This window comes from Haemaphysalis longicornis, unplaced genomic scaffold (assembly GCF_048455015.1).
Source record: "Haemaphysalis longicornis isolate Haplotype H1 unplaced genomic scaffold, Haemaphysalis longicornis Haplotype H1 scaffold_1, whole genome shotgun sequence".
NCBI classification, from domain to species: Eukaryota; Metazoa; Arthropoda; class Arachnida; order Ixodida; family Ixodidae; genus Haemaphysalis; species Haemaphysalis longicornis.
Window position 1 is genome coordinate 381867902 of NW_027526203.1, and position 26146 is coordinate 381894047.

The 26146-nt window shown below is 44.5% G+C and overlaps 1 long non-coding RNA gene across 2 annotated transcripts; it reads left to right on the top strand.

The window, feature by feature from the left end:
• Nucleotides 1-1374: 1374 nt before the first annotated feature.
• LOC144155206 (uncharacterized) lies at nucleotides 1375-25795 on the top strand. Of its 2 annotated transcripts, XR_013319524.1 has the most exons (4): nucleotides 1375-1763; nucleotides 4031-4112; nucleotides 12579-12646; nucleotides 17849-17917. It is a non-coding gene; the product is annotated as an uncharacterized LOC144155206 (long non-coding RNA). The 2 variants fall into 2 exon arrangements; XR_013319525.1 differs by lacking the exons at nucleotides 1375-1763; nucleotides 4031-4112; nucleotides 12579-12646 and adding exons at nucleotides 13430-17532; nucleotides 25724-25795 and having other exon boundaries at nucleotides 17849-17913.
• The last annotated feature ends 351 nt before the right edge of the window (nucleotides 25796-26146 follow it).

Consider the following 26146-nt stretch of genomic DNA (forward strand, 5'->3'; position numbering starts at 1 on the left):
GCGGAGATTGGGATAGGAGGAGGATATTTCTTGCCACGGCGTTACCAACACCAATTCGTGCTTGCCAGCAGCACGTACAGAACGGGGAGTCAGAAAGCAGGCTGATGCAAATGTGGCTATGATTGGAAAGTGGATGAGAAAAAGAGTAGAAGAAAGGCTCCCGTTCACGATCTTTCCACATCCTGCTCCGTTACATGAGAGAGAGAGAGAGAGAGAGAGAGAGAGAGAGAGAGATGTACGCTGCGTGTGCCAACGTACTAGAATAAGGGTAGCGTCCTGGGCACGTTGGTACTCCATAGTTAAATAAAAAGATTGCGATAAAAAGGGCGACACGGACGGAGTGTGTCTGCGCCGTGTGTGTCTGTCCTCACTCCGTCCGTGTCCCCCTTTTTAGCGCAATCTTTTTATTTAACAATGGAGTACTAGAATAGCTTAGCCGTATGTGTATTCAAATATAGCGCGCATTGTAGCGAGGTTGCCTTGTAAAATTTCTTCAGAGGCGACAAAGGAAGCTGTGCATAGAATTATTATTGCAGTACAATAAAAGCCACTATTAGTTTAGAATGTACCGTTTTAACTTATCTGCTCATGCGCCGCACTAGCGCGAGTGGTTGCAATTGCTGCGGTCCTTTACTGCAAAGATGGCCGCGCTCATCCGTGGTCGTGCAACGGGATGTTGTCTGCAAATTTTGCGAGGAAACGCGCCAAAGGGTTGGTAATAAGTTGTGTCAAGTCGTTAAAAGTTTGTCTACATTACTGTTAACAGTGATTTTTACCTTTAGTGTTTCTGTAGCTACGAATAGTGCTTCGTTACCTAAGTAACCTTGGGAGCACGTTAGACCGATACAGGCCACGGTGCGATGCAAGGTCGCTGCCTGGTTTTTTGCTGGAGGACACATGCGCTCGCCCTTTTCTGAGCATCTCTCGTCCCCAAAAGCTTTATTCAGAGCTTTTGTGAGCTGTTCTATGAAGTGCCTAAAGCAGAAAAGAAATGTGCCACGCAGTTTGAGACCCGTTGGAAAAGCTCGTAGTGCCAGCTAGCTTTAAAGTAAGAACGCTTGAATGTCGCTAACGTCCCCGAAATCGTTCTCAACATTAATGCACAGTTGTTAATGGGAAAATAAGGTGATTTAACAGTGTTAGTGTCGAAATTTCTGAAAGAGACACGTAAACGCAGTCTTGAATTTGTGTGTGACTGACGAAGTGCTGTGATCCTCGAAAACTTTTCGTGGGCCGAGGATCCCTCCTGTTGCCGAAAAGAGCAGTCACGCATGTTAGGTTTCCTTGAGTAATATAGGTCTTATATTGTTTAGCTAGCTTTTGTGCGTGTGTGTGCGTGTGCGTGCGTGCGTGCGTGTGCGTGTGTGCGCACGCGCGCGCGTGTGGGCCAGTTTAATGGTTGCTGCACCGTGGAAAACAATCTATTTGCCCTGTTAAATAATCGAATGTTTCTTGCTACCTGTTTCTTGGGTATACGTGAAAATTGGGAGTTCTTGGTGAAAAATTATAACAAAACACAATACGTCGATTTCATTTTTCTGTTTTAACCAATGAAGCCCAGAGCCGAGAACTGCGTAACATTCGCGTCACGGGTCATTCTTTTTCTGCGACATTTATGACAAATGGGCTTCTTAAGCGCAGTGACAGAGCCGGGAAGAAGTGCGCTTGCAGTCACAAACTAGGGTGTTACTTCTGTGTACCATGTGAATTGGGCGTACCCAGGATGAGCTTTACGTCAAATTTGTATTCCCTATTTTTGCATGGTTGAGTATGGCTTCTCAATATCCTTTTGGTTTGTAGATTCTGTGTGCTTGTTTCACCATTCTTTTGCTACTTGTGGCGGCGAAATTCGATAAATGCTTATGCTGCTAATTACCATATTTTTCGTACCACACTCCGCATACCTACTTTACTCTTTGATTTGACCTTTACTGTTAGATTATGTGCTGACTTCGTAGAGGTGAGTGCAAAAAAAAAAAACGGCAGGTACGCTTAAAAGACAAGAAGACATCAGGGCCGACTTCATACATATATGTGTGTATATGAGTGTTTTGTCTTCTTGATCGTTTGCCCTTGCTGAATGTTATATATGGTGCTGTTTTATTGCTGGTTTAATGTTACATGCGTGTTTGGAAATGGCCCTGGGTAGATAGCATAGTTTTCTAATTGCACCACCTGTACAGGCGCCGTCAAAAGTAATTGGAGCACGGGAGCTGTGGCCGAACCGCATAGGAGCGCCGTGTAGCTGCACCGGCGGCAAACGAAAGGACGAGAAGACGCATGCGCGTTTGACGACGGCGATAGCCAACCTATACATCTCAAAACACGTCTTTTAACCTGTATTCGAGAATTATTTGCATCATACTGGCATCGGCGATGGTGCTGATAGCATACACGCCTCAAAATATTTGAAGAAAAAAAAACTGCCACTGCAGATCCCTGTGAGAGCACCGCTTCCCCGGCAGCTCGCATGCGCTGGAAGTGTGCCAAGACGTTGTCAGATGTGCCTCTAGCGCCATCGGCGAGACCACAATGCTGCGAAAAATTCTTGAATACAGGCTAAAAGAAGTGTTTTGAGATGTATAGGTGGGCTATCGCCGCCGCCAGGCGTGCATGCGTCTTCTCGTCCTTTTGTTTGCCGCCGGTGCTTTTGACTTTTGACGGCACCTGTACAAACCTATGTCACTGTTATTCAATATGAATACAGTGAAGTCTCGTTGATACAATTCGGCATATCACGTTTTTCAGCCTAATACGTTTTTCTTTTCGTTCCCGGCCAACGTCCCTTAGAAGTAATCCATTTTCATGCATTTATTGCGATCACATTTTTGCCGAACAATGGATAATACGATCGCGAAAGCGGATCTCAACTGACTTTTCCAGTAATCTTACGTTTATTCTTCAGTATACGCGCTCAAACTGCATTCCAACAAGCCACGACCTGCGCGTTGCAGAGACACTGAGGGAGCGGAAGTGCCGGTTCTGCGGCAGAAACATTACTGCAATGCATGGCCGTTCCGTGCAAGGCTGACGATAAGTCAGGCGATGCACCCCGCCATGTAGCAAATCGTATCATAATCAAGGAAGAACGCACAATACTCGCGCCAGGCGCGACTTCCCTTTCCGACTTCCCTTTCCGACTTCCCTTCCCATGGACCTTGCTTCCCGTGAAGTGATATGTTCACTTTTTGCTGTGTTGCTATGCACGGCCGTGTTTGTGACAACGTCCAAGAAATGCAAGGCGCAACTGGAAATTGTACGCCAATTCGAGGAGAACCCGAAGAGGAAGTGCGTGGAATCAGGACGCGAGCTCTCTTTGCTAGTGTCAACACTGAACACTATTGTCGGTCTACAAGAGTAACTTCTAAAGAAGCTGCAAGTTTTTGGACCTGGTGTAAAACAAACACGAGGTGCGAAGAATGAGTAAAAGGAAAACATCCTGCTTACATTGTTCGAGGGAGTTAGAGCGACAGGAGTGAACTTCGACGGGTCAGTCCTATTCGCGAAACAGTTGACAACGCCGCGCTCACCTTGGGTATTCAAAACTTTCAAGCATGCGGAGGCTGCCTTCACTGATTTACGGCATGACACGGATTGTCGTACAAGGCAGTGTCTGCCAAGCAACAAATACTGGCAGCTTCTCTTTGAACATTTTAGAAGAATTTACTCGTGGACATTTAAAAGAAGAAAGGGCAGCACAAATTGAGCAGTTCAATTTTGCTCCATAAAAGTGAGTTGCTGACGGAGGATGCATATTTTCCTTTTTTTTAACTTATTTGGATAATACGATTTTCGGATAATACGTTTTATTTTCCGGTTCCTGTGAAAAATGTATCAACGAGATTTCACTGTATACAGTATTCTGTCCTTGAGTGGACAATTATTACAATTTTTTTTTTCGATTGAGGTTATATTGTTTCTTCAGGCTGGGAAGGGCTCTCAAATCTATTCTGCAGGAGATTTTCAGTGCATCAAATATGCAATCTAGAGGTAACTCAACCCTCGTGACATTCCTTTTTATTCTCTGCAGTGGCAGTGCAACCATCCAGAGGAGCACGCTCAGATCCCCGACAACCAAGGTTGCTACTGCGAACACATCATTGGCGAACAGCGTGAGTATCTCGCAGTTATCCTTATCGCATCCATTTGCCATTTGAAACGGTTGTCCGTGTTGCATGTGTGGTGGGATATGTACACCTGTCAACTCTTTCACTACCGCGGGAAATTGAGTGATTTTTAGAGGTCTAAGAAAAAAAATTCTTTTTTGTGTGCTAGACATGTTGGTTAGGCACATAATGCTGTGACAAAATTTAGATGATTTAACGCCGTTTTTAACAACACCAGATTTTAAAATGTTTTCATGAATAATGGTTGCGAAAAAAAATATCAAAATAAAAATTTTTGTCCAGAAAATAATAAAAAAGTTGTGTATATCAAATCACCAATAGAAGAAAAGGTTAGAATGCGCGTTTTGTAGGTAAATATTTCGAAAACGCGTCCTGGAAAAAAAAAAATTGAGTTGCGCGGAACAATTTGTCTAATATAAAAAAAATGTTAGCACCGGTGGTGCCCGCGGCATGTGAAGCCCAACCTCCATTTCAAAACGTGCTATTTTGGATAGCTCTCTGTAAGAAATCTGGTGGTTTGACATTATCAGAGGCACCAATTTGACCCCACGTGATGTAGAAACACCTTGCCAATGACTGACTTTGCATTTACGGTCCGTACAAGATTCGGAGCAAGCACGTGATGCGAATAATTTCACGTGGAGTTGAAAATGAAACTTCGTGGTGGATGCTTCTTGATGGTCACTGTCATTTTATCATCACTTATCTGTAAGAGCTTTCACTTGTGGTTTATTATTTTCTGTCTGGCTATTGTAGCGGTGCGGTGCACTAGAATCATGCCCAGAAACCTTTCACTGAGTAGCTGTCACGCTACGAAAAGAGTTCACCACTGCAGCACCAGCTAACATTTTCGGAAAGAAACAATACCAAACTAGTTGTAGACTTTGTCAGAATAGACAGTTCTACTAATAAGCAACGCTAGCCCTCTGGAAATACTGTCGTATGGAAATGAAACTGGCCAGCGAACAGCTGGTAGTGTGCAAGGCCGATTTGAAGCGCTCTACCTGTCTGATCTGATATCCGATGACTTGGTGTTAGCTTTCAACTTACAGCTAGAGGTGTTATTGCAGAAGTAAGGTGTGGGTGAAGTGAATCACGAGTGGCATGCTTTTTTTTGAAAAACAGTAGTGGGTGACAAAGGTGCCATGGCAAAGCGGCTTGAAGTTGTGTAACTGCGCAGTAGCGCCAAATATGAATTTCACGACACAGAAATGAAACCAAAACTCCTGGAAACTGGCTAAAAATGCCAGGTCCACTTTTGAGACATGGGACTTTCAGAAATAAGCTTTGGCAGAATAAAGCTACCTGCTGTCTGAACCAAAGCTCACTACTGAATAGGTGGTATCATTTTCAGGTAATTATCACCGCTCAACGCTGCCGGATTACAAAGCTGGCGACATAATTTGATGTTTGACTTGCTGGGAGCCTTTTGATCAAGGAAATTTGATGGCAATGCAGCATAACCATGAGTGGCATGATTTTTGGTCAAGGGCAGCAGGCAGCAGCCACGTCTCCTTTCGCAGCAGCACACGAACCTCAGCTCACAAGAAATGCCTTTAAAGATTTGTGTTGCCAGAGCGGGAAAATTTAAATTGAGTCTAAAAGTGCAGTACCTAGACTAACTACTGTGGGATGTTGGGTGCATGAAAAACAATTACAACATGTTGAAATCAGCAACACTAAGCATCGATCACCGGCAGGTGCGGATCCAGGCTTTTTCTGAGAGGGGGGTCAGCTCCTATCAGTGATGATGATGATGAGGAGCAGGAGGGGGGGAGGAGGAGGAGGAGGAGGAGCCTTATTTATTCACTGAAATTTCGGGAAAGCAAAAACACAAGGAATACAAGTCATCAATTCACCTTTTTCTGCGACCTGAGTGGTCATCTTCTTGGAGGTTTAAATTCAAAAATTAAGGGAGGGGTCAGGACATCCGGACCCCCCCTCTGGATCCGCCAATGATCACCGGCGATCAATTTGGATAGGCATGGCAACAAAAGAGTTAAAAGGGCTACTGCCTCCCTGGGCACGGGACTAGGGCAGAGGTGCCTTGTTACGGCAGGGCTGAGGTGTCGGCACTTTACTACCTGCACGGCTGTTGAGAATGGGAGAAGTTCTGCTCTTGCGGTTGCAGTGGTCTTGGTGATGAAGCTTGGCAATGGCAGCAGGCGCTACACTTACTTGACAGTTGCCTCCAACGTCGTTTGGGGAAGGGTGTAAACTTCGATGTACCAGTATGTCAGGGTGCTGCAATGCGTTGAAGCAAATGTCAGAAGCACTGTTACGATAAAGTCTGTGCTTCAATGGCTCACCTCGTGCACTATTCGTTTGAGCAGGTTAAAAGAAAAATGCATCTGCCTGCTTTTCTTGAAGAAGCTAAAAAGCATACAAAAAGTGTCCATGTGTGCAAAATTTAGGTGCACATTGAAGAAAGCCAGGTAGTTTAAATTAATTCAGAGTCCTCCACTTTGGTGCTCCCCATAGCGTCGTAGCCCAGGTGTAGCCAGGTGCTACGCACAAATTTGAGTTTGAAAAATGGAGCAGTGACACCAGAGGATCAATGACTGCCTATACACACCATCATGAGCAGTTATCGATTCCTGTGTTAAAGCTAGGCTCAAGTTATCACGTAGTGCATGGTACGGGCATGGTATAGGCTATTGACTTTGTCTAAAGCACAGAGTAAATAAACATGTGGCTGAAGACACACCCTACTCACTTGGCTTCAGAAAAGGCCCTCATGTTGTCTACACAGGGCGTACAATATACCTGATGCCATCCCTTCATAACAATTGGGAACTGCGCCCTCAAAGCTCTTTCTCTCTGGACATCATGTGTTAAGATATGCTAGGTGCAGTGACACCTCCATTATTCTGTTGGAGAACCTTCATATATCGTTACGTGACTGCAGGACACAGGAAATGAACCATGGAAGATGCGCAGTGTATTTACATTATATACACGATGTTGGCCATGAGGGAGCCAGCACACAGCTAGTTCTTCTTCTTCTCCAGAGGTTGAGCCCATAGCTCTCTTCTTCTTCCCGTGACGCATTCGCCTCGTCAAAAGAGACCGTCCCGGTCGAGACCGTAGTAAATGTACAAATGTGGTCACTATGCGCGATGAAAGGAAAAGTGGAGAAGTCCTTGCCGCCACGGGTGAGGATGATGGTCGTGGTGAGCACTGGCCCTGCAACAGCAATGTCCAGCAGTGGAGTGAAGCGACATCGAAAGGCCTTGGAGACGCGCTGAAGATCTGGGGAGGGGAATGGTGTCGTCTTCTGTTCAGGTCACAGCTGGTCACGTCGGTTGGTCTCAGCAGGTCGTAGGCTGGGGACATGGTGCTGGGGAATGGTGCGTCCATGGCTCACTGGGGCTGGGGCGGGCCGACATGATCCAAGAGCCTGTTAGCGATGTTCAGTAGCTGAGGCGAAGCGAAGCTGGGGCCAGGATGAGGATGTACACTGCAATCTCCACCAAAACATGTTATGTGATGGCAGGGCACAGGAAATGAACCATGGAAGATGCGAGCAATGTGATTACACTATATACACGATGTCAGCCATGAGAGATCCCACACAGCTGGTTCTTTTTCTTCTTCTCCGGAGGCTGGTCCCATGGCTCTCTTCTTCTTCACGTGACAATGTTGCACATGGGTGGCTTGTCATTTGGGACCTTCTTACACTGTGGACTCTACGTATGAGGCTTGGCCAAATGGAACTCTTGGGCAAACAGGTTGACACAGGAAGGCCTGTTTGCCCAAGAGTTCCATTTGGCCAAGCCTCATACGTAGAGTCCACGGTGTAAGAAGGTCTCAGATGACAATCCACCCAGTGCAATATGTAAAGGTTCTCCCACTTAATAATGGAGGTGTCACTGCACCTAGCATATTTCAATTCATGATGTTATTTCTTTTTCTACTTTACAAATTGAAATTACATGACACAAGTGAAGCTCGGTGTTAGGTCAGTTTGTTTGTTGTGTTTCAAAGGAAGAGCACTAAATAAAGAAGACAGGATGAAACAGAACACACCACACTGATGATGCACAAACTTTCAGTTCAACTTTGTTTAAAGGGAGGAAACCCAAATGATTATACCTCAGCAAAAAAAAAAAAAAGTAAATCAAACTTTCATTAAGGCATCTCTCATTTTGAGATCGGAGTAGAGGCAGTGCTTGCACAGGTGCCTTGGGCTCAAGTGAGCATCAAGTAAGGGTCCCCTGTTTCTTTGCAATGATGTTTACTGAATTGTGGGAAACTTTCTTCAGCCAAAGTCGGGTGTGCATGCGCAATGAGCACAGTGGGACAGATGCACCAGTCTGCTCACCGGCTATCCAGCGCTTCCCTTGAGGGACTCATTTAAATCTTTTTTTTTTTTTTTGTGGTCCAAATTAAAGTCTATTGCAAGACTGGGGGATCTTGTATACAGCTCCTTAGGTTTATTTCATGAACTTGTGCATGTGTTGACTACGCGATAGGTCTCAGTGCTGTGTGCCTGATCTCGCTCCTTTTTATTGTTTCAGTCATTTTTCCTACCCTTTTCAGGTTCAGTGGGGCGCGTACTTCCTGTTCTTTAATTTATGGGGAATGACCTGTTTAGTGGAGACAGAACTGCAGAAGAAAAATGCCTTCTGCAGTGGATATTGACATTGAATTATGCTGGCCACTTATTTTGAGTGCATGTGGAAGTCACTTTTTGCAGAATGAGGGTTCTTTTCAAATCCGTGGACAGGATCGTAAGGGAAATATGAGATGCGTGCCCGATGATCTCTGGCAAGGAATGCAGCTGTGGGAGTGCTCCTTCGGTGATTATGTCAGTGTGCGAGGTTGCCTTGCTAATGGTGGCTTACCTTTGGCGCATGTGCCCACCTTTATTTTTTTTATGAATAGGAGTTGCAATTGTGCACATTATTGGAAAATTGCATGTGTTTTTTGTTTTATCCTGTCGTTTGTCTTTGACTTTGTTTGCAATCGTATTACGAAGGTCGTTTCCAGCAAGAGAGATAAGGTCAGCAGTTTGAAACAGGCAAAAAATCCTGCTGTCAAGACAGTCTTCTTCACCACTAGTGTTATGTTTCATTTCTTCCATGCACTCTGAGCAAAGGTTCAGATCGTTGAAAAAGTTGCTTGCAGTGCGCTTCTAATTTATGTATTTAATTATTTATTTATTTGTTTATTTTAGTGAGCTTCTAATTTATTTATGTATTCATTCATTTATTTATTTAGTTATTTATTTGTTTGTGTTTGTACTGCAGGCCACTATTTAGGCCCAGGCAGGAGGGGCCTAATGATCAAGATTATGAAAGTCTCAAGTCAAAAGTAGTAATCAACTGTAAAAAGGTGTTTGCAAGGCTTTTAATAACTGAATGTGGGCACCACAATACAAGGAAATGTAGAATATGCTTTTCCTTTTATTCGAGTAGCTAATTCAAGCCTTGTCTCTGTTCCCATCTCTCTTTAGTACTGTTCATCTAAGCACAAGTGCATACCAACTTGCCAAGCTTATTGTTATTGCTGATTTTTCCCCTCCCCCTTTCCTCCCTCCCTCCTTTTCCATCTCTCTCTCACTCACTCGCCCTGTCTACCCCTTGCAAAATTCTTTTTGTAGCTTCGAAGTATTGCCCTTTCCCAGCTTCTTGGCCCCCACTCCCCCCTCTATTTTCTGGTATCATTGTCCAGTTCCATTAAGCGCTACCCGTGTTTGTTTGTCACTGGCCTACGCCAAGCTGGCCAAGCTGATTCCTTCCTTACCCAAAATCTGTCCAGAACAAACAGCCACTATGACAGTTTTGGTGCAGTTTCACCTTCCTGAGAATAAAAAGAAATGTAAGATCGCTAATGAGCTTTCCCTTGCCGTAAGCCGTGCTGCCTGAAGTGCATGAATATTTGTAGTTTAACATGTTCCTTTTTTTGGGTGACGCGCTTGTGTAATGGCACTTCAGTTACCAAAGGAGGTCATTATTGGTGGATGCACCAAAGTTTTGAAATGAGTCATTGGTATGCTAAGCATTTAAGGTTTTCTGTCTAGAGACTCACCTTAACTGGAATTGTTCAGAGTTTTGCAACGCCAGAGTTTTGAAATGATTCATTGGTGTGCTAAACATTTCAGGTTTTGTCTAGAGACTCACCTTAACTGGAATTGTTCAGAGTTTTGCAACCTCATGTTAAATGGGTTTTACTGTGCATGTATATATGTGTATGAAATGTCCTGCCTGACTTGAGTCAAACATTAAATTGATAAAAGCCTCATTTTCTGCTAATAAGGTAATGCATGATTGTTCAGGGTGGTTTGAATTTTCTAGACATGTTTATTTTACAGTCTGATTATTATTTACCACAGATGAGTTACAAACTTTTGGTGAACAAGTCTAGTTACAATTGTTCAATTTTGCGAAGTTTCAGGAAACGTGCTTGCTAAGTTATTCCATGCTAGAAAAAAAAACTTAAAAAATATGCCACCACGTTTTAAACATTTGTTATACTCTAATAGGCGCTTGACATTGCCACATATAGAAAGCATGTGACACAATTTTTTATTGTATAATAAGTGCATGGCAGACAGTTTCCATACTTTTTGCAGCTTTATTTATTGAAATTTCATAGAAGAAAGTAGTATGTCATGCACTTTATGCATGGGAGAAGTTTGGCGCATACTTTCTGCAATGGTAAATGAATGTGGCAAACTGAGCAGCACTGGCATTTATGATTAAAATATTTAGTAGCCTATTAAAAAGATGGCTGATGTGATAGCTAAAAATATAGCTAAAGAATTGGGGCAAAGATACCGCCTGTTACTAAGGGCAGAAAGAAGGGTCTTGTCACTTGAGTAGATAGCTTAAAAATTGCAAGTTTCGATTTCTCATGTCACAGACTGTGCGTGTCTGGCCACATTTTTCAGGCTGCTATTTGTAGAGGAGTTTGGTGGTGGGCAGCCTTTGCTTGAGAGTATATTGCTTCTAATCAATTGTCATTATTGTGAATGTGTCCACTTAAAGGAGCCATGAAGAGAAAACACAAGTTTGGTTCATTCAAAAGATTGTCTCGTTAGAATCATACTGACACCACTTTTAACGTAAACTTCGCTCAAATAAGCTACATAATTAGGAAAAACGGGAATGGTCATGCGACCCACCAGCTCATTTCCCGCAACAGAACCTATGTCGTCACATGAGCTAAGCTCTGCGATTGGCGGAGGCTGGCAGAAGCAGACGCAAATTAGGTAGAACTTACAAACTAGACGAACGAGCGATTTGCGCTTAAATTTAGGGCACATTCTTTACATAGCAATAAGAATGATGGGACAAACAGTGGAAGTTACGAAAGCACATGTAAACATAGAAGTACTGATGCGTTCTGCTGTTCGTACTGCGCACAGCATGCTTGGTTTCGCTGCACAGCACTACGGGGCTTGGGGTTGTCTCAGACGACACTGGCCGATTGATGCAAGCAACGGTGTCTTACGTGACCCCATTTTTCGAGCGAGCACTGTTTCAGGGAACGAATATTTTCTCCCAGAACAAAAACAAGCCAGGTTTAAATGCGGGCAAAAACAAACCAAACGCTTGCCACGGTATGGTGGCGCCATCTAGGTTACGGAACGTAAATAAACGGGGGAACAAACCAACACCGCTGTACAGGGTGGAGACAACCTTTGAACGGTCCCGTGCCGCCGCAATTGGGCCAACGGGCTCAACGCGTTATTCTTTTCGTTTCCCACGAGACCTAGCAACGCGAAACAGACAATATGATTCAAACTTCTTCAGTAAACCGCGTTGCGGCGATAATTTTAGCGCGGTTTTGACACAATGACTTGCTTCGGCGGCGAGCGAGCAACCGAAAATGGCGGCGCCAGCGTATACGTGTCTCTACCCTGTACGGCGGATGCGTGAATGAAGGTACTCTAGGCTGCAGAGCGGTCGGTTTCAGTGATGTCACTTGGGACCACGAAAACGCACGATTGAGCGGGAAAAGCAAAATTTTAACCTAAATTGTTTAATTTCTCAGTGAATAAAGCACCGTTTGTATCCGGACAAGCGCTGGGGGCACTATAAAACACGAAATCTTTCGAATAAAACCAACTTGCATTTTCTCTTCATGGCTCCTTTAATGAATGGGCGCATCTAGTGTCACTTTTACTTTGACAAGACATGTTCACCAGCAGCTGTGGGACATTTCTCACCCCACTCTACATTTACAGTACTCTTTCTGATGCCACCATGATTATAGCGGTCTAGGCGTTAGCTAATGCTAAATTATTAGGCAGGCATACATTACCATGGCACCGCCTAGTGTAAACTCTCTGGGCTTTTGGGGGTTTTGGTATCGGGTCTAAGAGCACTTAAAAGAAAAAGTGTGAACTAAGGCTTTTCAATGTTTTAATCCGACAATATCGGTGCTATCATGAAGAGAAAAGAGCTTTTTTCTGTTTTTAATTTACTGCTTTTGCATTTTCAGGGCTGGTCTTCCAAGGCGTTGGAATGAAGCTCCGGTTTTTATTGACACCCCTGATTGGGCATTTAATGGTAACGAATCCCACTCATATTCAGTTACTGAACCTTCGGAATAAGCTTCATCAAGTGTCATTTCTCTATGCTTGAATGAGATATTCGCAGTTCAGTGATGTATTTGGCTCTGTATGCCATTGCAGAAAAAAGTTTAACTTCTCTGTTGTCTGTTTCGGTAAGCATGTGATAAGCATGTGGTTTCAGACCGTGGTGATAAGTTTCATACAAACAAGTGGCAAGAGGAAGTGGCTGGGAAATCCTGCGAATAGGGAATAACTTCAATGAAATGAGAAAGAAAATTTGCTTTTGTTTGAAAAGAGGGGATGGAGGAAAGTGTACTTCAATGAAAACTTTCATCAAAACTTCTTGACCAGACAAAATAAGAAAAAAAATGCCTCCTGTCACTTGTGGTGAAACAAATGAAAGTTGGGCGAATTGATCTTAGAAATAACTCGGTGCACAAATAGATGTGACAAAAAGAAGAAAGGGGCACAACACAAGTGCTGTGTTGTGTCTCTTTCTTCTATTTGTGCGCTGTGTTATCTCCTCAGTTGTGGTGAAAGTACTGTAGAAAGGCCATTTTGAAGCAGTTACCCTTGAAGGGACACTAAAGTGAATTTGTGAAACTTTTGTGTTTGTTTGTTTGTTAGTTTGTTATTTCACAATACTGCAGGCCAATCCACTGGCACAAACAGGAGTGGCTACATCAAAACATAATTTTAAAAACAAGAGACAACAATACACAAAGGAGTACTGGCACAAAATTTTCGTGTTACGTTTTTTTTTTTTTTTTTCTGCTGCTAAGGTGTGTACCAGCCCACTAATCTTAGAATGGCACATTAGACGGTCTGTCGCAGCGTAAACAATCATTTGTGGCATCGTTTATTCGTGTCAGTTTCAGTTTCGACCAAACTAACGCCAAGCGGCCGTTATGACAGGAGGTAGCCGTGAGGTCACCATTCTTGTCGCACCGCTGCCGGTCTGGACGCGCGTGCGAGCGAGCACACACGCGCGCCCAGACTGGTCGAGGTTTTCACTATCCCCACGCACCCGAGCAGCATGACATCGGTCCCAAAACCATGACGTGTACACACGGCATAGCAGCACACGCCAACCGCAGCCAGTGCGTCGGCTATGTCACGGGAGCCCCGACGTTGGCAGTTTGGGGCAAGGAGCTGATGATGTCATGTCGGCCCGCTCTCGGCTTTCTCATGTGGGTAAAGATTAAAATTGATTTAGAATGTGTTATACTGAACGGCTACTGTTGAAACTTGCTGGGAGATATCTTCTGATAAAAAGGAAGCATTTTACATAGTTATCTCAGCTTTGAAATTTCGTGTCACTACTCCTTTAGACGTTCTAGTTTCATGATATCTTTCTTGGTATGGGGATCCCAAATAATAGAATCATACTCAAGCTTTGAACGAACACAGGCATTATAGGCTAGAATTTTAGTGCGCGAGCTTTCTTTTTAGAAACCATAGCTTATGTAATGCAGAAGTGGTAATGTCAGATATGTGAGTTGACCAAGTTAGTTTGCTTGTGAAAGTGATGCCCATGTACTTATATTTATCTACGTTATTCATGTTACTGCCCCTTAGAGTATAGTACAATTGACTAGGAGTTAGTTTCCTGGTAATACATTGTAGCACAGTTTTTTAAGTGTTTAACTGCATGCCCCAGTTCTGACACCTGTTGTCGATAGCGATAAGTGCTTGGTGTAATTCCACATGATCACACGGTGAAGAAATTTGTTTAAAACTGAAATAATCATCTGCGAACAAATGTACGGTCCCATTTTCAGGATAGACAGAAGCTAAATCATTACCATAAATTAAAAACAAAAGTGGCCCTAACACACTTCCCTGTGGAACTCCAGAAGACACATGAAGAACAGTATATAAGAAATTGTTAATCACTACCTTCTGACATCTATCTTGAAGATGAGCCTGAATCCACTGAAGATTTCCTTAGTAATCCTAAACACTGTAATTTGTATAACAACTTTCTGTGTGGCAATTTATCAAAGGCTTTACAAAGATCTAAAAACAAAACATCAGCTTGCCCAGACTCATCAAGCACACGTGAAAATTCATGCACTTTTGTGGCTAACTGGGTAACAGTAGATAACCCTGTTCTGAAGCCATGCTGATGCTTTAATAGCACATCATGTTCACTGAGAAATTCATACACGTAGTTTGCAATAACATGTTTAAGAAGTTTGCAACAACTGCTTGTAATAGAGATGGGACAATAATTCTCAAACGATAAATGGTCACATTTTTATGAATTGGTTTAACATGTACTATAACCAATCGGCCAGTATTTCTCCCGTAGCTAGTGAAAGGTTAAAAAGACCAGTTAGGAATTCTGATATTCAGTGTAGCGGTTGAATAAGGCGTTAGAAATGCGGTAAGGCCCCACAGATTTTTCTGGATCAAGTTTTAAAAGCATGTGCAATATGCCTTCCTGCATCACTACTAGGTCATTGTCTGAGTCAGTGAATGAATGCTCAGGTTCATAATCATCAATTTGAGAAAAAACACTCTGGAAGTATGCACTAAAATGTTCAGCAATAGCACGAGAATCCGTTATTATTACACCATTAGGCTTCATTTTGCTAATCCCGGTCTTAGACTCACCTAAATACCGCCAAAATTTGTGAGCGCTACTCTGAAGAAATTCTGTCAGCGTGTTACTATAGAAATGATTTCTTGCTTGTGCCAAGCTTGTTTGTAGCTTGTCTTTCAGATCGGTTCACTGGAGTGTCATTGTTGCATGCTTCTTGCGAAGCCTTTTAATTTTACGCTTCATGTGGATTATTTCCCGGCTAATCCAAGGGTTTGTGCGGTGTTTGTAAATTGTTCGACACGGTACCAAATTCTCTACACTATGACGTATGGTGTAAACAAACAATTGCCAAGAGGTCTCAACATTGTGTAACAAGGATCCGACATACATTTCAAGGTAGTCAATTATAGCTACATCATTTACCTTAGTAAATTCCTTTACAAGTGTGGCTGGTTGAATATTTTTAGCTCGATCTAAAGCCTTATTCCAAGTGAAAAAAATCAGTCTATGATCAGAAATGCCCTGGTCGATTACAACATAGCCATCAGAAAATATTTCACTTAAAAACAGTAAATCCAAAATTGACCCACCTCGAGTACAGACATCCACCGCTTGCTTGAGGTTAAGCAAAAACGATGTCAAGAATTGATTCACCAGAAGGAGAACAGCCATACCTTAGATCGTCCCAAACAATTGATGGCAAATTAAAATCACCTGTTAACAATGTGTTTTTATCACAAAGACCAAAAAGTTGATCATATAATTTGTTCAAAAACATCTCATCTGCTTCGGGTGTACGGTAAAGAAAGAGCACAAAGAAAAAAAGTAACGTACTCGAGCGATATTTACAAAAAAAGGCTTTTATGATCAGCAATTTGATCTACGAGGCAGGCGTCAATGGTATCTTTTACAATAACAGCCACACTGCCACCACCAGAGCCTCTATACCGCCTAAAAATTTGATATCCAGGCAGTACGATTTCGTCATCACTTATCAGATCATGTAGCCAGGTCTCTGTAATGGCGTATATATGTTCCATAGAATGGCTAAGTACACGTTTTTCATCATTTCTCTGGACTCTGAAGCAGTATTCAATGTATAAAGGCAGAAAGAAGAAAAAATACCATCATGCACTGTCTACGGCAGCTGCTACAGCTACAGCAGTGGCATAAAACTATGCATCCAGAGATTGCAATGTGATTGGATGATGTCCAAGTTTTTAAAGTTCATGCGTACGAAGTTGTGTCAGTGTTATTTGCTTTCTTTAAAGGGGCCACTAAGACAAAGTACAGCTTTGTTCACTTTAACTCACTCAGCTCCATTCCAGCCACGAAATATGTTTTTTTATCCGAAAAACACAAAAAGTATTAGAAAACTGAGATGTTACGCTGGAGTGTCGTAATATGGGCAGGAGTGATACAGTGGAGCCCAGCACTAAAAACATGGTTATCAATGTGCTAACTGCACGTTAGCATTCAATGGATATGACCAAACAAAGCTAGTGGCCCCACTACAATAAAAACACAAAAAGTATTAGAAAACTGAAATGTTACGCTGGGGTGTCGTAATATGGGCAGGAGCGTTACAGTGGAGCCCAGCACTAAAAACATGGTTATCAATGTGCTAACTGCACGTTAGCATTCAATGGATATGACCAAACAAAGCTAGTGGCCCCACTACAATAAAAACACAAAAAGTATTAGAAAACTGAAATGTTACGCTGGGGTGTCGTAATATGGGCAGGAGTGATACAGTGGAGCCCAGCACTAAAAACATGGTTATCAATGTGCTAACTGCACGTTAGCATTCAATGGATATGACCAAACAAAGCTAGTGGCCCCACTACAATAAAAACACAAAAAGTATTAGAAAACTGAAATGTTACGCTGGGGTGTCGTAATATGGGCAGGAGTGATACAGTGGAGCCCAGCACTAAAAACATGGTTATCAATGTGCTAACTGCACGTTAGCATTCAATGGATATGACCAAACAAAGCTAGTGGCCCCACTACAATCACTCAGTACTGATCCTTGGCAGTGGTTTTGGTCAGATGCCGCCGGAAAGTGGCTGTGGATTGTCAGAAATTTGTGATGAAATTGGTACTGTTGTTATTGGGACAAAGCCATCTTTTTAATTTTGTCTTTACATTTTCACCGTTTCTACCTTATTTTAGAAATGCTGCATGCAATGGTGGTGCATAAATTTTCTCAGCAAGTAATCTGTCGATGTAGACACAATTGTCTTTTTTTTTCAGTGTCCCGGGAAGCATATTGGTTTACAATTTTTGCACTGTGAAGTATGGAAATTCAAGCCTGTGAAATAGGGGAATGTGTATGTATTTGATGACAGCAACAGAAATAAGCTTTGTCTTCAAGGGTGTAACTGTGCATCAAACAGTGTGCATAAATGACCGCACAAGTAATCTTGGCCAGGTAATCTTGACTGGCTTGTTGATGGGAAGTGGCGAAACTAGTATTGACTGCGTAATGCACTGTGACCAGTATTCACTGTGCATTTGCTGTGCAGCTTGCTCGTTTAGTATGAAGACAAGCAGCTTGGTCTCTTGTGTGCAGAAGTGGAAATGGCCTGTTTATGTACAATTGTCTCTTTTATCTGCATAAAACAGTGCATCACTTCTTTCCCTTAGATGGAAGACCTACACCATTGAATTCCAACCAGAAAGAAAGGTACCTTCAGCAGTTGGAATACTGTGTAAGGCTTTGGTTTTTTTTTTTTTATTTAGCCTTAATAGTTGTTCCTGCAGTCAGCTTTTTTATGACTGTATAGCATGATTCACAACATTGAATGCATTGCACTTGCAATTTAAGTAAAGTGAACAGAAAAATAATAAACCTAATGTAACTTCGATACTGTTTCTAATATCCTCAGAATATGACTGATCGTATAGATGTTCATCTATTCGCTCCGCTGCCGCTTATGGGAGCATTCGGCCCACAAAATGTGTGTTTAGGGGCAGCGTATGCTGTCACGTAGCACTGCTTTTAATTCTAAATTTTGTCATTTTGGCTTTTCCTAGACTGCGCCTGCAGGAATACGACATTAAAGGCTGTGTAAACATCATGCCCTGTAAAACTTGAACTGCAGCATGTATACCTTGACACGAGGCTTAGTTAATGCTCTTCGTGTGCATCAGCTATTAATTAGGTCTTCAGGACGCCGCACAGTCTGCAGTGCCTTGTTTCAGGGCTTGCTCGTCTCCAGTTTAGAAGCTGTCGCTAAGATGAGTTGTATTTGTGCCACAGAGCCGTGTAAAGTTGAACAGCACTGCTTTATGCTAGTCCTAGCTCACGAATTTCCACTTTTAGCTGAGTTGTGAGTGCAGCCATTCTCATGGTGCAGAACCAGTTTGCTTGAGTAGCATACTTGATTTTTACAAGGAAAGCTGTAGATGTGCCTTAAAGTTTTCAGGCTGCTTTTGGGTTTTGTGAAAAGCGATCATTGTCATTCCATGGTGTAAGAGGCTCATGCTAAAAATGTTAAATATGAAGCATCATTGTTGTTGTCTTCATTGATGAAAGGATAGTCCAAGCAGTGAAACGTAAATGAACATAACTGTCAACACGCTGTGTTGATGAGGGGTAGCAAGCAGTGCTGCATGGGTATTATTGTCATCTAAATAAAGTAGCAATTAGAAAATCTTCAGCATGAAGTAAGGAATGGGATATCAAGGTGCATGCCACATCGCTTATGCTTACTTTGCGTGGTGTGTTGGTGCGCCAAGTGTTATTCAATCTCGACACAGGCACACTAGCTGAGCAAGAAGTTTAAACTTACTACAACAGTTATTCACATCGTCTATATCGGTGCAATATATTCGCCAAGAAGTTTAATTTGAGCAACATTTGTTATGTCTTGTTTTCATCAACGTGAAGGATAGATATACGGTAAATGTAAATTTTAAGGGACTGTAATTGACTTCGTTTTTGTCTACTCAAGGTGGTAAGCTGCATTGCAAGCCTCTTTTGTCCTGTATCTGTGCCTTTGCATGGTTTTGGGCTGAATGTAAAAATGCCCACATGGCACATACAGGTGCCATCAAAAGTAATTGGAATACGGTATCATAAATTTGCAAAAATTTCTTCCGGAAACTGCCTGGCTGCATTGGTGGGCATTTAAAGGAGTCCTCACCAATAGCAAAAGCTGCCTGTAAACCGGTAATGGCTGTCAAAAAGCCAGTAAGACAAATATTTTGTGATGTATACAAATCCTTGCTCCAATTGCTTATGACAGCACCTGTACATTTGTGAATCTGTCACCTTTGCTGCTGTTGTCTCTAATTTTATGTGGCATAAATGTGGCTTGAATTTTTTTCCCACGCATCTGTTAACTTGGAAACATTACTTTGAGTTGAGTTTTCTCTTTGCATAAAGTTTTGCCGGTCAAGGTACAAGTAGCATGCAGTGAAAATGGTGACAGACTGACCAAGCAGGATAAGCCTGGCAGAGTGAGGGTCAAAAACAGTGACATTAGGGTTAGTGGGGTTAGAGAACTAAAAGTAGCTGAACAGGCAACAGTACATGTGGCCGACAGGGTTTGCTGCAGATGAGCTGGTTATAAAGCCAGTTGTGGCTTGGAAAGCAGTTTCTTTCCCGTTGATATCAAGATACTTTTTTGGCCAACTGCATAAACAGTGAAGTGTTCAGTGCTTACAAAATGGACGCCAGATGTGTTTCTGTTGGCAGTCCTAGCAGCTTTTTTGCGCACTCAGTTTCATTGCGTGATTTTTGTACCTTGTTCAGAAAGTTTGCCTGACCCGCCGCGGTGGCTCAGTGGCTAAGGCGTTGCGCTGCTGAGCACAAGGTCACGGGTTCGATTCCCGGCTTCGGCGGCCGCTTTTCTGGTGGAGGCGAAAAGCAAAAACCCCCGTGTGTACGAGATTTGAGCGCACGTTAAAGATCCCCAGGTGGTCGAAATTATTCCGGAGCCCTCCACTACAGCGCGCCTCATCGCCTGCGTTGCGTCGGCGCGTTAAACCCTACAGTCAATCAATCAAAGTTTGCCTGAACATGGCGCTGACTTTGGGAGTTTAGGAGTATACACCTCGAGTTCTGCCCGTAGGGGTGCCACTGAAATTTCCCCAGCGGCTCGTTTCGAAAGAAGCCGTGGGAGGCTCCGGCCCACTCCCAACTGTTGCCACTGCTTTTGGGGAACATTCACGATTGAGATTAACCGTATGTATACGCTGGAAATAGATATTTATGTGGTGAAGCTACCTATTCATAAATGTGGGGTATTTACGCGAGTGTAAATGTTTCTGATGTGATCTTAGTGTGGTAAATTTGGTCTGCATAAGCGCTAGGTGTGTGTCACAGGCCGGCGTTGCAAAACCGGTATATGCATGGAGCTGATTGTCATTCCACTGCTCTGAAATTTACTAACAGTGTCTCCGTAAGCCGCGTTTCCTCATGTGGTCATGCTACGGCTATACACTAAGATGTAAATCGGTCTTGTGTGCTTACCTAATCTAGTGCAGCATTCATACCTGACAGCACACCAGTTCTGCTTGCCAGTATAGTACCTCAGATATTGATCACTACCCTGGACAAGCCAATGTGGCATTAATTTCATGAACATTTTGTGAAAGAAGTACAATGGATAATGCAAAATTATACTCTGGAATCAGCACAGGACAAAAAATTTAGCAGAAGTGTTGCAAGTTGGGCAAGTCAGAAATGCATCTTGTATGGAAAAAATTTAATGCTGGGTCGTCATGTCACGAGGTCAACACTCACAAACATTCACCTCTGCAAGCAGCGCGGAGATGGGCTTATAGAGTAATATGTGTTGTCGGCTAAATGCTTCTTCTAAACATCATCATATGACACAGGACGCCTGCAGAATCTAGAACAAACTGAAATCAGAGGGCCTTATCATGTATTACACTCTTCCAACGACACCTTTTATTGGTTGTGAACTGCCTACCCTGTATACGTCAAAAAATATGTCTGCCGAGTGATCAGCTGGTCGTTGAAGTCGAAAAACAAAAAGAAAGTGAATGCGCAGCTTGTGTGTTTGCATTCATTCCTTGATTTCGCTCCTCATTTGCACATAACGATAGTTTTAAGCTTCCATTTCCCCTCTCCCCTCCCATGTCTTGCGAAATAGGAGTGCATTTCGCATCTATTTGTTCTAGTGAGCCCTACCAGACAAACGTCTTTAGCATTTCCGAAGCTGCAGTGGGTTTTTTCATTCCCGTACGAGCTATTCTGTTTCTTCTGGACTTGCAGACCATTTATTTTTCCCTGGTTTCATTAACTTTCCTCGGTTCTTGCGATAAGGTGTGAGTTGGCACATATTGATTGAATGGTGCGCAGCCTTGGAATATACTTAAAGGAGCCATGAAGAGAAAATGCAAGTTTGCTTTATTCGAAAGATTTTGTGTTTTATAGTGCCCTCAGCGCTTGTCCGGATACAAACGATGCTTTATTCACTGAGAAATTAATCAATTTAAGTTAAAATTTTGATTTTCCCAGTAAATCGTTTGTTTTTGGGGTCTGCAATGACGTCACAGGAACCGACCGCTCTGCAGCATAGAGTACCTTCATTCATGCATCCGCCGTACAGGGTAGAGACACGTATACGCTGGCGCCGCCATTTTGGGTCGCTCGCTCACCGCCGAAACAAGTCATTGTGTCAAACCGCGCTAAAATTATCGCCGCAACGCGGTTTACTGGCGAAGTTTGAATCATATTAGCTGTTTCGCATTGCGAGGTCTCGTGGGAAACGAAAAGAACAACGCGTTAAGCACGTTGGCCCAATTGCGGCGGCACGGGACCATTCAAATGGTGTCTCCACCCTGTACGGCGGTGCTGGTGCGTTGCCCATGGCCTCCGCCATCACCAACGCGCGCGGGGGAATCTCGGAGGCCATGCGTTGCCGCGTTTCTTTACGTTACCCGAACCTAGATGGCGCCACCATACCGTGGCAAGCCTTTGGTTTGTTTTTGACCGTATTTAAACCTGGCTTGTTTTTGTTCTGGGAGAAAATAATCTGTTGTGGCGGCAGCTTCACCCGCTAACAGCGCCACTATCATCATCACCCCTGCATCCCACAATCATCATCAGCAGCGGTGCTTGCCTGGCTGCGTCAGCAGTGCCACGCGCCACGAGGAATGAACACGACCGAGCGCCTGGGCGGCCGTATGTCTCCACCGATCCCACTCCTGGCCGGGCCTACGCTCTCTCCAAATAAATGTAGGAGGCCACTGCACACCAGCTGAGTCTGCTTCCTACAAGTGGTGGCCCGGACGTGATCCCCGGACAGCGGCACACCTACATGGTGACGTGGGGGGGGACCCGCCAATACCAGCGTTCGAGCCATGGCACGTCAGAGGATGGTTCTTCAAGTTCGAGGCTACCCTCTGGCTCAACCACGTCAGTGTACAGCCTCTGAAGCACTCCATCCTCTGGGAAATGCTTCCCCTCGAGCTCCGCTGCGTCCTCGCCCTACCACCGCCCAGCCAAACACCCTACGACGACTTTCGCGCGCTGCCGTGCTTGCGCACTACGGCTTCAAGGATGACTGCTTTCCGCCTGCAGCAAATAAGGTACCCGCGTGCTCCGCGCACGCTTCACCGCCGCACATCGTGCCTTCTGCACCATCGACGTCGTTTCCTGCCACGAGTGTCGCCATCGTAGACTCCACCTCCAGCGCGGCAGCCACATATACACCAACGAGGCTCACAGCCGACGTCATCACGGACACCCACCGGCCGCAGCCCTCCTCCCCTTCTACCACCCCATGCAAGGGCTCCGGTGAGTGCTCCGTGAGCGTTCCATCCTTCCGAAACTGGTCGCCCGCTACACCGCCGTTGCACGTCAAGTCCATCACGACAGTTACACAGAGCCCGACTCCACTCCTGTCGCAGCATAACTCGGGTGCAGCGCATGTAGCAGCACCCTCCGCTGACCCCGACAACACAGCCGCGATCCTGACTCTACATGAAACGCCCTGCGCCCACCCTGTCAACCGCGACGTGCATGATTACCAGGAAAAGCCCGAGCCACTGGCGACAAACGTCCCGCCTCATAACTCACCGATGTCGCCACCAGAGGAGCGCGTTCCCGAATCTCGACGCCGATGTCGTGAACGACTTCGTAAGCACCAGTTGAGAAAGCGAGTTTCGTCACGGCCACTGCTTCGGCGCACATCGACGAGGCGTCAGGTCCGTCTTGCCAAACAACGTCTTGCATGCTGGCTACGACCAGCGTTGTGGGCTCATATCCGTCGGCGTTCCGGGACGTGGGGGCCTCGCTGTAGCCGGTGTCACCCTAGGAGTCGTATGGCGGTTACGCTTAGAGCATGCGCAACGATGTCGCAGCAGACACCGTGCTCAAACCGTCGCCGCCGACAGTATAAGCCTCCTCGTACTGGCACACGAACGCCAGTGTAGACACGTCGCAAGAGTCTGGTCATGGAGCGCCCGTTCTACCGGCCCCAAGTCTGCACTGCGGCCGCGGTTTATGCCTCTTTCACTTCGGGACTACTCCACTGTACACCAGTTCGTCCCACCTTGCACTCCCAGCCAAGGCCACCTGAGGCCAATCAACGCTCCGGAGGCCCACAACGGACTGACCAGGACTGCTCCCATAGTTTACCCGCGATTTGACCTTGACCGTCTAAGGACCTTTACCATGGATAGTCCTAGTTAATTGTCTGCACATAGCTTGTGCTTCGGCTTCTTTCTTAACGCGCTAGGGGGGGAGCCCTGTAGTGGCGGCAGCTTCACCCGCTAACAGCGCCACTATCATCATCACCCCTGCATCCCACAATCATCATCAGCAGCGGTGCTTGCCCGGCTGCGTCAGCAGTGCCACGCGCACGAGGAACGAACACGACCGAGCGCCTGGGCGGCCGCATGTCTCCACCGCTCCCACTCCTGGCCGGGCCTACGCTCTCTCCAAATAAATGTAGGAGGCCACCGCACACCGGCCGAGTCTGCTTCCTACAAGTGGTGACCCGGACTTTCTGGCTCCCTTTCCTACAAATCATTCCCTGAAACAGTGCTCGCTCGACAAATATGGTCATGTAAGACACCGCTGCTTGCGTTAATCGGCCAGTGTCGTCTGAGACAACCCCAAGCCCCGTAGTGCTGTGCAGCTAAACCAAGCATAGTGCGCGCAGTACCAACAGCAGTACGCATCAGTACTTCTATGTTTACATGTGCTTTCGTAACTTCCATTGTTTGTCCCACCATTCTTATTGGCTTTGTAAAGAATGTGCCCTAAATTTAAGCGCAGATTGCTCATTCGGCTAGCTCCTAAGCTCTACCTAATTTGCGTCTGCTTGTGCCGGCCTCTGCCAATCGCAGAGCTGGCTCAAATGACATCATAGGTTCTGTTGCGAAAAATGAGCTGGGGGGTCGCATGGCCATTCCCTTTTTTCTTAATTATGTAGCTTATTTGAGTGAAGTTTACGTTAAAAGTGGTGTCAGTATGATTCTAACGGGGCAATCTTTTGAATGAACCAAACTTGTGTTTTCTCTTCATGGCTCCTTTAACATTTTCGCGTGGCTTATATTCCCATGAAAAGCACGTTATTGTCAGGTATTTGGTAATTACATCCCTGAATCATATTTTAGTATGACATATATATTTGAAACAAAGTCGCATTCATTGTCTGTGCTGGAACACGAAACACACCTCTCACTGTGCCAGTACCAGGTCTAAACGGAGCGACAATAAGATTCACTTGTGCTGACGTATTCGAAGGTGACAGTGGTGATATGCAGCTGCAGTCACCGACGCCCGTAAGAGCGGCCAAGAAGCGCACATAACCGCGTCCCCGGATAGCTCTTGTTGGCGTTCGAGCCCTCTACCAAGATGCAGCTGTTCTTTTAAATGCCGTAAACATACTGTTTGCTTACCAACATCACCATAACTAGTTGTTTAGGGTGCGGAAAGGCAAAGTGAAAGAGAACTAAAAACTGCATCAGCCCCTATCAGCCACACAGCGCGTATCCCGTAAACGCCGCGGAGAAGCGGCGGCAGGCAGCACAGCGATCTCGAAGCTCGAGGGGTATTGTAAAAGTATTAGTAAATTTTTTGATGTGTGGCTCCCAAAGCTAGCTTCACGAAGTCCACACTGTGCAGGGAATTCCACTCCCTGTTTTGCCTGGCATCCTTTTCTTTCCTGTGAAGCTTACATGGCAATTCAGTGAGGCCAGCTTGGCTGCAAAGCATGTGCCTTCCCTGTGCAGCACATCCTATTTGGTATTTCTAAGTGTCAAGTTAGCTTCTCAGCCGGGCAGAGAAGTTCTAAAGATGCCGAACGCTCAGAAGAGGTGCTTAAAACAAGGCAATGATTGTTACAGGTATAAGAGCTTAGGCAATGTTTCCCTTGTCAACATTCCTTCCGTCACTCTTACCTCCTTGCGACAACTACCATCCCTTTGTTCAGTCCATAAGAGTGTCCTGATGACACATTCATGGCTGAGAACCACTACGCTAGAACATTTTTTTTTGTCTTGCTATCTGTTCATAAGGGATTTCTTTACTTCCAGAGAACCATAGTACAATATCTGAAGGAAATCAACAACGCCCAGGAAACAGCTGCACAGCTTGCTGAAGAGGAAAAAGAAGTTAAAAAGCGTGTTGCATCTGGAAAGTTTAGGCAAAAAGGCATTCAAGAGCTGAAGATGCGTCAGTTAAAGCAAAAACAGCAAAATGTTGAAGTGTAGTTATGTTTTCTTTGTGTTCCTCTGTTTGATGTGTTGCACTGCTAAAATAAAAGAGTTGTTCATGGGAATGAATGAAGTGGTCAGTTTTCTTTCAGAAGTTGGGTTAATAAAAAACATGCAAGGATGCCTAAGCACTTTCTATGAGTTGTGAATGCAAAAGCGTTCACAATTTTCGTAAAGGTATGCTAGCTTTGTGGACTCCATTTGCACCATGCAGAGCCCCTGACTCGCAGGCGACTGTTCGCC